The sequence below is a fragment of the Hypanus sabinus genome, chromosome 7 (genome assembly GCF_030144855.1).
Source record: "Hypanus sabinus isolate sHypSab1 chromosome 7, sHypSab1.hap1, whole genome shotgun sequence".
Taxonomy (NCBI): domain Eukaryota; kingdom Metazoa; phylum Chordata; class Chondrichthyes; order Myliobatiformes; family Dasyatidae; genus Hypanus; species Hypanus sabinus.
Genome location: NC_082712.1, coordinates 150,705,465 through 150,719,687, shown reverse-complemented (window position 1 = coordinate 150,719,687; position 14,223 = coordinate 150,705,465).

The window sequence follows — 14,223 nt, the reverse complement described above, 5'->3', positions numbered from 1 at the left end:
CTCTTTGTTGGACAGATGGCAAACAGCTTTGGGTTTCATGGGAAGCAGGAGTTATGTTTTGACAATAGGAGCAGGCTGATTTTAATATGTTAAGCAGTTTTGTCAATTGCTTGCAAGTCTACTGAGTCAGCATGTCTCTGCCCACTACAATCTGAATGAAGGAAAGTGGTGCTTGCCGAATGATAGGTCGTAACAATGTGATGGTATTGGGTTCATTGCTTGCAAACTTCGAAACTCAAACGTAAATTTTAAGCCGTATCTGATAGAGATATCAATATTATACTGCATCCATCTACTCATCAAGATCTAGACTTCACAGTGAGGTCTAGCCGCTAATGTCCACTGCTTGTGTGGTGTGTCCTCCCTTTGTACCAAAGAGGAGATACTTTCTGCTTACAAAGTAGTTTTAATGTTGCATATTTAAATTCAGACATCTAACACACATTGAACACTCACAGAGGATTTCTGATTTACCAAAGATTTCCAAATCACAAAAGATTTACAAACTGTGTAGGATTTCCAAACACATGTACAATTCTTACAAACAGAATGAACATACCAACGAGTTGCACACAAAAGACTTATCTATCACAAAAAATGGTGGTTGAGGAATGACTTAAAGCTCTTCTTCCCAACATCTTGTTGTTTTGTCATTCTTTTTGGCATTCCTGACAATCCTCAATGCTTTCTAACATTTATACTGTTTCAGTACTAGTTGATATTAGTTGCATGTGAGGTTTCTCAGATACCATTGCTGAGACAAGATACTTCACACCAATGGTCTGCTTCATGGGATAAAGATCCCAGACGCTCCAAAGTAATGCTGCAAGAGCTGACTTTCTGAGTATACAAATATCCCAACTACTGATTGACCAACTATATCTGTGTTTGATGTGCTAAGTGACAAAATCAGCCTGGTTTGTAAGGTTCCTTGAACTTAGTCACCATGGTGCAAGTAACTTAACCAGTATTAATATGATTTAATGTAGGCCAATTAACATAACCCCATTGTCATAGGTTGATTAAACATGGTCCAAAGAGACCCTACTGTTCAGTTACTTACAACAAGAAGCTGAGCAAGGAATATTGGTAAGAAGTTTAACTTTGTCACAAACAAGTCTGACCCTTTGGAAGTGTTATGCTGCTGTGCTAGAAGGCTGAGGTTAGTAATACATTTCTCTGGTCTTGGAAAGTGAATATGGTATTCAACTCAATATCAGGACCATCCTGTCCCCTGCTAGCTCTAAATGACACAATACTAATTTAGCCATCTCTCCCTGCAACCTCCCACTCACTCCCTCTCCAACAAGCAAAGTAATTTTTTTTTAAGTCATGCAATGTCGGTTTTAAGTAAGGGCCCCACATCATCTAACAAAACCCTTTAAATAAACTGGTGATTTTCTCTGACAGAGTGACTGACATTTGTTTGAGATAACACAAACTCTTTTGCTGTCCTCTTTTTGATTCTCGCTAGTCATGCAACAAAAGGTCGGGGTGGGGTGCGTGTGTGTGTGTCGGGATACAGTCTAAGGAGATATAGCTAATCCAGAAACAATCAAATTACCTCCATGGAATATAAACTGTGACTTTTGCAAGTGATAATCAGTTTTGAAACCACAAGAGGTGTAAACAATGTCCGCTCTAGTTTAAAACAGCTCATGTTATCCAACGATAACCTCCAAGTTGTCACGTACATTGATATAGTTCTTCCATATTGAGACAGAGCAAATTCATTATGATCATGATCAGATTATTTTTGATCAGATGTACAGGGAACAAGAAGTACCACTTGGATGCAATTGGGGAAACATCATTTGTTCAAACTGTCCCCACGATTGAACACATACACATGAAACTTTCTTTCAGGAAAGCAGCATCCATCATGGGCATAAGATATGGAGAGCTTGAGATGCCTAGTGGTTAAGATCCCCTTCTGAGCCTCACAAGTGTAGTCCAAAGGAAAGTGAAACACTATGTTTGGCACCAGCTTGGCTGCAGGAGCTGCTGGAAGGATGTTTAATGACGTGCAGCTGCCTTAGGGGCTCCACTCCGAATTTGCTGTCTGGGTTTACCCGTGTAGCCTTTGTTCCTCCCAAGGCTGCTCACTAGGCAGTGGGGCTATTTACCCATAGCTGGGGATCTGGTTCACAAGCACCGAGGTGTGTCCATATACTGGTGGGCCTGTGTGCTACTTGGCAGGGGCCAGACCTCCTCCCCATCCTCTGTAGTTCAGCCTGAGTCCAAAAGGAGTTCAGTTTTTGTGTTTCACCTGCAAGAAGGCACTACATGCCGCTTGCTGTTGGAGAAGCCAAGTACTGACAGGGATAGACTTACACATTCAGCTCGCCTTTTCACGAGACTGTTAGCCAGCGGTGGAAACGGAAATTGGGAGTGACAAGCACTGCCCACAACACCATCACACTAGATGTGTCACAACAACAATTTTGACACGAGTATATGGTGACATACAAGTATTTTAATAATAAATTTTGAGAATAAATTTCGTTGAACTTTGAAATTTTAATCAACTCCTGGAGAGGTTCAAATAAGGAAGGACATCGTGATGTAATAAGAATAAGAGGGATCAGTATCTTTCAGAGAGGTATGCAGAGCAGGTCAGGTGGAAGAACTCTGTTTCTGAAGAAAGGTGTGTTACAACTTCGGTTCCAGATGGAGAGTCTACAGTGGGTGAAGGACCCTTTATTCCAGTTCAGGTATGGGGGAGACAGTCAGGGCAGTGGTGTGCTCCGTATGCCATATGTGGGAAGTCAGGGTCAACACAGTTGTCCCTGATGACCACATCTGCAAAAGGTGTGTCCGGCTGCAGCTCCTATCAGCCCGAGTTAGGGAGTTGGAGCGGGAGCTGGATGAACTACGGATCATTCGGGAGGCAGAGGCAGAGATAGATAGGAGTTATCAGGAGGTAGTCAGGAAGTAGGCAGATGGGTGACGGTCCAGAGAGGCAGGGGGAGCAGGCAGAGAGAGCAGAGCACCCCTGCGGCCATTTCCATTAACCGTACTGGAAACTGTTGATGGGGATGACCTACCAGAATGAGTTGTAGCGGTCCTGCCTCTGGCACAGAGGTTGTACCCTCAACTAGGAAGGGGAGGAGGGAAGAGAAGAAAGCAATAGTTTTAGGGGATTCTACAGTTAGGGGAGCAGATAGGGGATTTTGTGGGGCAGATCGGGAGTCTCGGATGGTATGTTGCCTCCCTGGTGCCAGGGTTCGGGACATCTCAGATCGGGTGCAGGCTATTCTTGAGAACGAGGGCATGAACCCAGATGTAGTGGTCCATTTAGGGACCAACAATGTAGGGAAGGTGAATGAGGGGGTCCTGCTTAGAGAGTTCAGGGAGTTAGGAGTGAAGCTGAAAGGCAGGACCTCCAGGGTGACAATCTCGGGATTGCTACCCGTGCCACGTGCGAGTGAGGCGAAGAATAGAATGATTATGCACATTAATATGAGGCTGAGAGCATGGTGCAGGAAGGAAGGGTTCAGGTTTTTGGATAATTGGTCTTTGTTCCAGGGACGTTGGGATCTGTTTCGAAGGGAAGGTCTACATCTGAACTGGACGGGTACTAACATTCTTGCAGGAATGTTTGCCAGTGCTGGTCGGGGGGGTTTAAACTAGATGTGCAGGGGGCAGGGATCCAGAATACGAGAGAAGATGATATGATGAAGGATAAGGGATAGGTGGGGAATACACGTTTCCCAAATATTAATTGTGTAAAGGAGAAAGGTGAGACAGAACATGTGTTGGAAAAGTTACATGTACAGAGGGCTGGTCAGAAGGAGCATGGGGTTAAATGTGTAGAAGGTTTGGGTGATCTTGAGAAGGTCATCAAAATTCAAGGTGCAATTAGCCCGATGGAAGTTCAAGGAGCTGGGTTAGGTACAATGGACAGTGTTTTAAGCAAAGAGAGGAGGAATGGGCTAAGAATTCTATACTTGAATACGCGTAGTGTCAGAAATAAGACAGATGTACTTGAAGCTCAGATGAAAATGGGGAGCTACGATATTGTTGGGATAACGGAGACATGGCTGCAAGGGGATCAGGCCTGGGAATTGAGTGTACCAGGGTATACGTGCTATCGTAGAGACAGAAATATGGGAAGAGGGGGTGGGGTGGCCCTGTTGGTGAGGAATGAGATTCAGTCCTTAGCAAGAGGTGACTTAGGAACAGGGGAAGTAGAGTCTGTGTGGATTGAGCTGAGGAACAGTAAGGGTAAAAAGACCCTAATGGGTGTTGTGTACAGGCCCCCAAACAGTAGCGTGGATATCGGGTACAAGTTGATTAGGGAGTTAACATTGGCATGTGCTAAAGGTAATGCAGTCATTATGGGAGATTTCAACATGCAGGTGGACTGGGAGAATCAGGTAGGTGCTGGACCCAGGATAGGGAGTTTGTGGAGTGTCTAAGGGATGTATTTTTGGAACAGCTTGTGCTTGAGCCAACCAGGAACGAGGCTATTTTGGACTTGGTGATGTGTAATGAACAGGAATTGATAAGTGATCTTGAAGTAAAGGAGCCATTAGGAAGTAGTGATCATAACATGATAAGTTTTTATCTACAATTTGAGAGGGATAAGGGCAGATCAGAGGTGTCAGTGTTGCAATTAAATAAAGGAGACTACGGAGCCATGGGGGAAGAGCTGGCCAAAGTTAAATGGGCGGATGCCCTGGCAGGAATGGCAGTGGATCAGCAGTGGCAGATATTCTTGGGGATAATACAAAAGATGCAAAAGCAGTTCATTCCAATGAGAAGGAAGGATTCAAAGAGGGGGAAGGGGCCACAGTGGTTGACAAAGGAAGTCAGAGATTGTATAGCATTAAAGAAAAAGAAGTATGACAGGGCTAAGATGAGTAGGAATACAGATGATTGGGAAAGTTTTAAGAAACAGCAGATCTTAACTAAAAAAGCAATACAGAGAGAAAAAAATCAGGTATGAGCTCTGTCTAGCCAGGAATATAAAAGGGGATAGCAAAAGCTTTTTTAGCTATGTGAAGAGAAAGAAGATAGTTAAGAACAATGTTGGCCCCTTGAAGAATGAATTGGGAGAAATTGTTATGGGAAACAGAGAAATGGCTACAGAATGTAATACGTACTTTAGATCTGTCTTCACCAGGGAGGACACAAGCAATCTCCCAGATGTATGGATGGGTCAGGGTCATAAGTTATCAGAGGAATTGAAACAGATTGACATTAGGAAAGAAACTGTGATGAGTAGACTGATAGGACTGAAGGCTAATAAATCCCCGGGTCCAGATTGTCTGCATTCGAGGGTTCTAAAAGTGGTGGCTCAGAAAATTGCGGATGCATTGGTAATCATTTTCCAATGTTCATTAGATTCAGGATCAGTTTCTGAAGATTGGAGAGTGGCTAATGTTATCCCACTTTTCAAGAAGGGAGGGAAGGAGAAAACGGAGAACTATCACCCTGTTAGCCTAACGTCAGTCGTGGGGAAGATGCTTGAGTCCATTATTAAGGACGAAATAGTGGCATATCTTGATGGCAGTAATAGGATTAGTCCGAGCCAGCATGGATTTACCAAGGGCAAATCATGCTTGACTAATCTGTTGGAGTTTTTTGAGGGTGTAACAAGGATGTTAGACGAGAGTAAGCCAGTGGATGTAGTGTACCTAGATTTTCAGAAGGCATTCGATAAGATGCCACATAGGAGATTGGTGAGTAAGATCAGAGCTCATGGCATTGGGGGCAGGGTTTCAACAACTGGTTGGCAGATAGAAAGCAAAGGGTAGCAGTGAATGGGTGTTTCTCGGACTGGCTGGAGGTGACTAGTGGGGTACCACAGGGCTCTGTATTGGGACCACAGTTCTTTACGATTTATGTCAACAATTTAGATGAGGGCATTGAAAACTATATCAGAAAGTTTGCTGACGATACTAAACTGGGTGGCAGTGTGACATGCAAAGAGGACATTAGGAGAATACAGGGAGACTTGGATAGGCTGGGTGAGTGGGCAGATACTTGGCAGATGTCATTCAATGTGAATAAATGTGAAGTTATCCACTTTGGAAGCAGGAACAAGAGGGCAGAGTATTGTCTGAACGGTGTAGAGTTAGGTAAGGGAGAAATGCAAAGAGACCTAGGAGTCCTAGTTCATCAGTCAAAGAAGGTGAACGAGCAAGTGTAACAGGCAGTGAAGAGGGCAAATGGAATGTTGGCCTTTATTACAAGGGGAATTGAGTACAAGAGCAAGGATGTCCTTTTGCATTTGTACAGGGCACTGGTGAGACCACACCTGGAATATTGTGTACAGTTTTGGTCTCCAGGTTTAAGGAAGGACATTCTGGCAATTGAGGAAGTGCAGTGTAGATTCATTAGGTTTATTCCTGGGACGGCAGGGCTGTCTTACGCAGAGAGATTGGAGAGATTGGTCTTGTACACACTGGAATTGAGGAGATTGAGAGGGGATCTGATTGAAACGTTTAAGATAACTAAAGGATTTGATAGGATTGAGGCAGGAAATATGTTCCAGATGTTGGGAGAGTCCAGTACCAGAGGGCATAGATTGAGAATAAGAGGTCAGTTATTTAAAACAGAGTTGAAGAAAAACTTCTTCTCCCAGAGAGTTGTGGAGGTGTGGAATGCACTGCCTCGGAAGACGGTGGAGGCCAATTCTCTGGATGCTTTCAAGAAGGAGCTAGATAGATATCTGATGGATAGGGGAATCAAGGGATATGGGGACAAGGCAGGGACTGAGTATTGATAGTGAATGATCAGCCATGATCTCAGAATGGCGGTGCAGACTCGAGGGGCCAAATGGTCTACTTCTGCACCTATTGTCTATTGTCTATTGTATATCAGACATGTTTCTGTCACAGCAGGATAACTGAGGGCATCTACACATCCATGCTTTGAAAATGATATTTTTCAGGATCTAAGCCAATATTTGAACTACTTTAGGGCCTGGCTTTATTCCATGCCATAGGAAAATCAAGGATAAAACACACAATGTGGAGGAATTCAGCAGATCAGGCAGCATCTATGGAAAGGAATAAATTATCAACTTTTTGGGCCAAGACCCTATATCAGGACGGCATTTTATGTGTTTTGCCTTGAATTTCCAGCATCTGCAGATTTTCTCGTGTTTGAAAATCAAGAGGTTGTTGTTTTGTCCAAATGTGAATGTAAAGTTCATAAAATATGTATGGAACTACCGCACTGCAAAATGTATAGTTAAACCTTCTTTATCAAGCTGAGAGTAACTTTATTTACTGATGTTAGCTTTCTTGCTTTCATCTCAATCAGCTTACAGGACTTTCTTCCAATCAATACATCAGTAACAACTTGTGGTAATGAATCAGAAGATAAGATAGACTCTCTGGCTGTTTAGCAGCAGATTAGTCGATCAATAAGCGAGCGATGCTTTGAAATGCACTTCTAGTGAAAACCTACACTACATTTCACTGGAATTTACTTGTTTCTTGCAGTCTGCTAAACACTTCTTCCAACTACTGTGGTGCCACAACTTTCATTGTGTGACTTATATCCAAATTAGTGAACTACTTTTCTGAGATAAAACATCAATTCTGCCTCCTGTTCTTTGAACAGGACCCTGTTCCGGTGACAAGACCCAATTAACTATTAGTTTGTTATCTCCACAGATACTGATGGATGTGTCAGACTTTGGCATTAGCACAATGGGAGAGTGTACATCAGTTAATTATTTTCTCTGAGGTACCTATCAATTTCTGTCTTCATTTTAGATTTCATTGCATTGACCTTGATTTGAACAACTGTGCTGGATTGTCAGTAGCTTAGTGTCATACAGCACAGTATCAGGCTCTTCAGTCCAAAATTACTATTTCACCCTTGCTGATCTCTACACGAACTCAATTCACACACGTTATTTTGCACTTCACCCTCCCATATTAATAACTTTTTCATACAGTGCAGTCCACTTCCAATCTCCTTGCAGTTGATTACTGTTGCTTATTCCCTAGCTGGCCCTTCACTCTGTCCATCCCTGCTCTTCATTCACCCTCTCAGGTCCACTTGGACCACACCTTGCTTTCTTTCTTTCACCTCTGCCTGTGAACCCTCCTAGCAGGTCTGCACCCAGTTTGCCATTTCCACTCCCTGTAGTTTCGAAAGATGGTTCCTCTGGCCCACAAAATTCACTCTTGCTTCGCTGCTTTCTCAGGTTGTCCAGGTTTCCCCTACCTGGTTCTCTGGCCCAGCACTCTACCCACATCAGTTACCGTGATCACCTCCCAGTCATGTTGCTCTCCTGGCTTCACTGTGTACTGAGCTACCATTGTCCATCTCTTGCTTATTTTGCCATTCACTCTGCCTGTCCATCCCTGTATCCCCAGTTTACCATACATGGTCTTCTAGGTCAACACTCTTTCAGATCTACCTAATTTCCAGCTAACCATCTCCCTTTCAGGTCACTGAAGTGACATTCTGTCTTTTCCTTTCATATCCGCTCAAGGAGCTCTCTGTAGAGGCTGTTCCATCTTTCCATGATGGAAGGTCCTCCCACACAATGTGCTGCCATATCACCCTTGTGGTCAACTCCCAGTCACCCTGCAGCTGATTACTGTTGTATACTGTATTAATTACCAAATTGCCCCCTCACTCTATCCGTCCCTGTTCCTGGTTCACACACACACACACTGACATCACATTCCACACTGTTAAGTCCACTCCCAATTTACTGTTTCCTTTACAGATTCTCCCTCCTACTTAGATTAGATGAGATGAGATTAGATTCAACTTAATTGTCATTGTGTCAAGTACAGATAAAAAGCCAATGAAATGCAGTTAGCATCTAAGAATAGTGTTATTTACAAAATAAATGTGAATAAAAAGTGCTACAGCGTACAAATATAAAAGTACTGACACAGTACAATATGGGTGCAATACTGCTTAGCGCTGTGATGTGAGGTTCAGCAGGGTCACAGCCTCAGGGAAGAAGCTCTTCCTGTGCCTGCTGGTATGCGAGCAGAGGCTCCTGTAGCACCTACTAGATGGGCGGAGAGTAAAAAGTCCATGGTTAGGGTGAGATGCATCCTTGATAATGCTTTTTACCCTGCCCAGGCAGTGTTTATGGTAGATGTTCTCATTGGTGGGCAATTGGGTGCCGATAATCAACTGGGCAGTTTTCAACACACGCTGAAGTGCTTTGCGGTCCGATATGGGTCAATTGCCATACCACACTGAGATGCAAGCTCTCAATGGTACAGCGGTAAAAGCCCCTCAGTATCCTGGGACAGATGTGAGCTTTCTTGATGAAATAAAGGTACTGTTGCGCCTTTTTGATCAGGATTGAGGAGTTCAGGGACCAGGTGAGATCTTCGGAAACACTGCAGTGGCTATCAATGGTTACTCTCTGGTCAAGGGCACCACGAATGTAAAGTATCAGGCTCACAGATGTACCAGAGGAGTTGGGGTGGTCTCTGTTTGAAGGGCTGCAAGCACCTCTCCCCAGTGGCACCCCCTTCCAGACTGCCCATTCGATTGCTGGCCCAACCACTGAAAGGACCTCACTCATCTGTATTCACTCCCTATTCAGGCTGGGTGACTGCCTTTAGATGCTGTGTGTATTTCTTTGTCTGACTCAAAGTTGTGGAACTTGATGTCTCTGTTGTAACTTGAATCCCTTCCAAGTCAAGTCAGGTCAAATTGCTTTTATTGTCATTTCAACCAGACCTGCTGGTACAGTACACAGTAAAAACGAGACAACGTTCCTCAGGGACCCTGGTGCTACATGAAACAACACAAAACTACTCTAGACTCCCTGAAACAACACCCACCTATTTTTTCTAAATGTGTTTCTACGCCAAGCTATACAATTAAATGTCTTCCTTCAGCAACCAGCCTTCATTACCAAGTACCATTACCATTATACTTTAATATGATATTCATGGCTAGCTGTCGTGCTCTCTCAGTGCTTTCGAATCTGTTGCGTATCTGCTTCCATCAGAGGTGGTCAGGTCAATGCAGCCGGCTGGTGTTCATCACTTGGGTTCTCTGCAATGATACTGTTACCTGGTACAATTGACCTCTTGCTCCATCTGTGAGGCAACAAGAATGTGAGTCATACAGTTTAACCTGAGCCCAGTGTTTCAATTGGCTGCCTCACCAGGACTGTACACCAGCACAGGCATCATTCGTCCAGAGTACTGCCTAATGTTCTATCCTGTCCTTTTAACCAGCATCCTTGCCAAAACTTGGATATCTGACAATGGAATGGCTATCTTCTCTCCCTCTGGCACTCTTTAATTCACAATTTGTCGCTGCTGCTTTGCTCGATCCCTCAATGTGTTACCTTGGTTACAGTGGTCTTTCACATCTCCATGTAATCTTGCTAAATTGGCAGTTGTAGTTTCTTCCTGTGCACTTGTAATTTCTGTTGCTTCTTGTCCTTCTGCTGCGCCCCTCACACTGATGTCTGGCCACTCATTTCCTTTCTGCTCTTCACTATCCCCTTTCTGGTGAGGCTTTACTTCAATCACTGCAACCTCCTCATGCAGCTGCACTACTCCTAACAGGTCTTGACTAGGATTGGCCCCAACCCTTGGGACCTTCTGACATGATTCCCACAAATCACCTTTTCTCTCCTCCCTGCTTGGGGCTGTTATCTCTCTGGGGCCCATGTTAGTTGCCCCTGCCTTGTCCATGTTAGTTCTCATTTTCCTGAGTCTATGATAGCACCTGCCTTGCTCAGTGTGTCATCATTGTTTGGACACACTCAAAAATCTACAGGAATCCGAACTCCCTCAATCACAAGTACCTGCTGCTGACTTCTCTCCACCCTCATTGTTTCACCTTCTACGCTAGTAATATAAATCGCCTCTCTAGTCATGGGCAAGGGTAGATCAGTTAGCGATTGAAGCGGGCGGAGTTTAATTGTTTGCACCTTCAGAAACAGCTTTATTTCTATCTTTGATAACTGTTTTTTTCCCTTTCAAGGTTCTTTTGAAGACCATGACCTGGAGTTAGACTCTGACTTTGGTTCCTTACAGAAATGGAACCTGCTCTCAGGGGCTCATGACTGGCTGCTTTTCGATATCCTAAGGATGCGGCCGGGAAGTCGAGCACACCTTCGGGGCTCCGGATTTTCATGGCTCTGGAGGCAGGCTGATTCAAGGCCAAGGGAGAACAAGGAAGATCAGAAATAGTGGGCTTGCTGTTCACTGTCGCACAGAGCTTGGAAGAAGCGATGCAATAGACTTAAATCAGCAAGTTGTTTTGTTATGTCTCCCCTCTGACTGCGAAACAGGGACACCTCTTTTTCCCTTATTAGGGAGAGAGCGAGATCCTGTGGTATGTCGAATACCGGGTCCATGAGTAGTCTTCGGAGCATTGCACGTCTGTGTCTTTATTGATGTTTTGCTGAGTGTTTGAGAGCTCGGTGGAGGTGCTGATGGTTTTTGCTGGTGGGGGAGGAGGGGGGTGTTAGTTGCCTTGCTGCTGCTTGTGTGTCAGAGGGCGGAGCTGGGGGGGGGGCTTTGGGGTGCTTATGTTTAACTGTCATTCATTCTTTGGTGCACTGTTTTTGTGGATGTTTGTGAGGATAAAGAATTTCAGGATGTGTATTGTATACATTTCTCTGACATTAAATGTACCTATTGATACTGACAGTCCCATAACCACTAACCTTTCACATGGCGGATTCCCTCATAAACCTCTTGTGCACATCCGTAGGTGACTGGCACTGGCAATAGATGCTGTGCTCAGCTGTTTGTCTGGCTTCACCAGCTCTATAAGCTGGACAGCAGTCAAATTAGAAAGAGAGGACGCTGCTGTGGATTCTGCATGTTTTGGTGAGTGATTTTCACACTTTCCTCTCTTTTCAGGACACTACCCCCAACAATGGCAAGAGAAGCTTCAGCTGTAACAAATCATCTCTTTTATCCTCCCACATCTATCCCAGCAGTTTCTTTCTATGTGACACAGCTTTTAGCCCACAAAACAAGTTCCTTGTGATGCCACATCACAACTTCTCTTCTCTGTCCTCTGGTTCATCTCATGAGCCGTGACACTATCACGAAGTAAGCTGATTCCACCACCATCCCCAAGTCTAAACTTCCTGGAGGGTTGAGCTCGATCCTTCCTTCAGCATTTTCAGGAAGACTGGGTCATCCCTCCCTGGTTTATCCAACCCTAAATACTCCTCATACACTCGATATTTACATTCTGCATAATCCATGGCAGGCACATTGGCTCGCTGAACTATTGACATTATCATTCGCCAGTTTCTCTCACCTTCCCCTAGTTGCTGCCTCACTTCCCCCTTAAAGAAGCAATGTCTCTCTTCATTGCTGGCATTCCCAGTAGTTGCCCAGGTACAATCCCACACCACTTGGGCCATAAGGCCCCACATATTCTCAAGCATTTCTCTTTTACAAGCACATGTATATCTTTAGGGTTCATCTGATGAATTTCAATAATTTCTTCGAGCTTGCACCAGAATTCTGCAATCCCACAGGTGGCCTTATGTGAGGACATCTCCAATAAAATGCTCTGTTTCTCCCCGAGGTGAAGGGATTATGAATGTTTGTAATCAAAATCAAGCCTCATTTGGTACCATTCTGACAGATATATCAGGGGTTAACCTCTCCCTCAAATATCTTCACACTAATTCCCACACTGTACAAAATATAAATGATGGATAAAATTTAAACAGTACGTGTTTAAAACCATGGAATACGCACTCTGCAATCTACCACTTACATGCCAATGCTTGCAGTAATCCTCTGCATTTAAAACTGGTATATCAAGCTTACAGTATACTTAAAAAATACATACACTCGCAAATGCATCTGCCAAAATACAGTTCACAGAGCAATTATCCACAAATTCCACTGGCATTCCAAAACGTCAGTACCATCCTTTGCAACTGGTGGCCCCATCTCACCAAACTAACACACAAACATTTAGACTCTAACTTAAACACACATGCATGCAAACACACACCACACTACTGTTATAACCTCCAGGTCAACTCTCCACTGTGTTTGTGATACTTTGTGCTCTGGTAGTCAGCGACCCAAACAGATCCAAGTGTGAGTGGTGCTAATTTAAACAAGTATTCACCTACTGACAGAAATCACTGGCCACACGGTGCATCATGAAGGTATCCTGCACAACCCCCTAAATGAAACATGAACAAAGACCCCAGATATACTCTGAAGCTAGTGGGTACAGAAGTATTTTATTCAACAAAACGAGACACTTTCAGTTGGAAAGGCCTGTTCAATCCAGTATTACATGACACTTTATTGCTAAAGATCAAAGGACAGTTCTATATTTACAACGTATCTGCAATACTTCCTTTGAATTACATATAATTTCACACCTACACTCCAAAAACCCAAAATTAATGTTAATCAGCACTAACTGGTGTGCACAGTTCCAGGAAACTATTGTCCAGGCTACAGGTTAAATTTAATCTACAATCCACAATCTACAATGCAGGTCTAAAAACTGGTTGCTGAAGTTAATATTTTGCTATATAACTTTACTCCAGAATACATCTTAACACTTAAATAACATTTTGAAAATTGCATATAGAGTGTTTGCTTGATCTATCATTTTGCCGGCATCCCTCACAATAACATTAATAATTGTGTTTACTTTTAGAAAGTGATGACCCATTTGCTCTGGTATGTTATGTCCTACAGCTGATTCCCTGCACGTGCTGTTACATCGAACAGCCAGTTTCATTTGCAAGTCCTCAATTTTTTAACTCTCATTTTGGTTCATTGAGAAAATGGCTGTGCTCAACACAGATTGCCTTCCTTTTACTTACATTGACAATGTAATTTCCAGTTAAAAAAAAAGCTTCAACAGCATCTGCAGTATTCCCTCTATTGTCTGGGATTGAGTCAAATGATACAATCAACATAACATTGGAGTCATTTATTCTTTACTTATTACTCTCCCACTAACATTTTTAGGATAAAGACTTGCACCTGCACTTCAGTTCATCTAGTCTGTATATTCATCTCATTCTGGGAATAGTTGATTTATTGCATCATTGGAAAGTGTCATTGACTGATCATCCCTAATGATCAGAAAGGATATAAAGGAGAAACTTTCAAATCTAGTGCAATAGTGGAGGTGAAGGAATTCCCTCAGTGCTTTAAGATAGGTAGCTTGAACATTCTGAATGAAGGGAGGGGAGTTGCTTCGAAGTCAGGATGAAGTGTGACTCAGAGGGAAACATGCACTTAGCCACACTTTTTC